Source organism: Pundamilia nyererei, unplaced genomic scaffold, assembly GCF_000239375.1.
Source record: "Pundamilia nyererei isolate P.nyererei 1_Seehausen unplaced genomic scaffold, PunNye1.0 scaffold00553, whole genome shotgun sequence".
Classification (NCBI taxonomy): domain Eukaryota; kingdom Metazoa; phylum Chordata; class Actinopteri; order Cichliformes; family Cichlidae; genus Pundamilia; species Pundamilia nyererei.
This window is the reverse complement of record NW_005187954.1, coordinates 22,784-24,485: the sequence shown is the minus strand read 5'-3', so window position 1 is coordinate 24,485 and position 1,702 is coordinate 22,784.

The following is a 1,702-nucleotide window of genomic DNA, read 5'->3' as shown; positions in this document are numbered from 1 at the left end:
AATGCTGACCATGAGGGAGATGCTCAGTACTTCTACTTCCAGCGCCGCTCCGAGCTGGCAGCCAGTATCAGCAGCTCCGACCTGACGGAGTCCTTTTTTCTCTTTCTTTGTTGTTATTGTGTTTCTTGTTATTGTTTTTTTTTTATTGTGGACTGTACTACTCCACAGTGGGTCTCAGAATTTTATGGATCAATCATGTTTTTTATCACATTTTTACAGCATCTGTGTCCGGAGAGCACATGGAGGTCTGACCTCCCATTATTTACAGCAGGGATCAGCTGTTAGGCTTCAGGGGCTCCACTGTTCTGCCTACCGCCGAGTGAGCCAACATCCCCCATGAGGAGCACACGTCTGACATCGTGCTCCATTACAGTAAATGGAGCGGTGCAGGAACCAGGTGAGGATGAGGATGGGAGCAGGGTGCTGCTGTTGTGGTGTTTATCTCCTTCAGCAGTGGTGCACTTAAGTTTCCTGTTTTCACAGTGCAGCCTCTTTGGTTTCGGATGTCTTGTATGCCCAACCACACCCCCCGTGTGTTGTTGCTGGACAGGTGGGACTCTATGCTACTTTTATGGTCCGTCTTAGCTTCTTTCAGATCAGGTTGAGCAGACCTGTACAGAACTCAGTCGCCCGACCTGAAGGCAGCATCCTGGGCTTTGAGAAGTGTGCGGATCTGGCTGGTCATCCAGGGTTTCTGGTTTGAGAATCACATAATTATCAATAATTCAAAATAAATTTCATTATAATCCTTTGCCTTCAGTCCCACTAACTGATACAAATGCTCGTTCAAGCAAAGACACACAAGATCGTTCAGGATCTAAATGTTTAAGTTTGAACAGAAAGCCCAGGACCAGCACAGAGGGACTCATGCAGACACATGTACAGCTGTAAAGCGGGTGCTTATCACTGCCCTTGGTTCCTGCTGAAGGCCAAACTTAACAGACCAAAAGTTTAAACATCTGTGTGTCTGAAATAGTCCAGTTTTGGTGGTGCTGACATTGATACACACTGAAGACTCTCCACATTGGAACTCTGTATTATAGCTCTGAACTCTATGCACCAGGCAATACGCAGACTGGGGGCCTGCATCCGCCTAGCTCAAGATCAATCCATGTCTGAATGTGAAAGAAGGCACTCCATCATACCTTAATAGATCATACCATACACAATTTATGGCAGGATATGCAATATAAAGTCTGCTGCTTGTTACAGCTATATCCATCTATGTCTATCTTCCTCTGCTTGTCCAACACCACTATGTCCAGCTGGTTACCATCACCAGTTTGTCCTTCTGTATCTGGAAGTCTCACAGGATCCTAGCGCAATAATTCTGCCTGCTGGCATCTTGCACCCTGCTGTTATGTGCTGGATTGTCTCAGGGGCATCTTTACACAGCCTGCACCTGGGATCTTACCTGGTGTGATAGACCCCAGCCTCCTTGGATCTTGTGCTCAGAGTTTGTTCCTGTGCTGCCATGATTAGTGCCTCTGTGCTGTCTTTCACAGCTGCCACATTACTACTAAACTCATGAAGCAAGTTTAAACAAAAGGACTGGTTTTAAGATTTGTGTCTGATCAGTTTCTTAAGACTACATTGAGCCTGTATCTAGTTTGAACCCAGCACCTGCCCCACCAGTCCAGGTCAATTTGGATTCTTTTTAGGTTCCTTAATGGAAAGTGACAAGTTTGGTATGAAGGAGGGA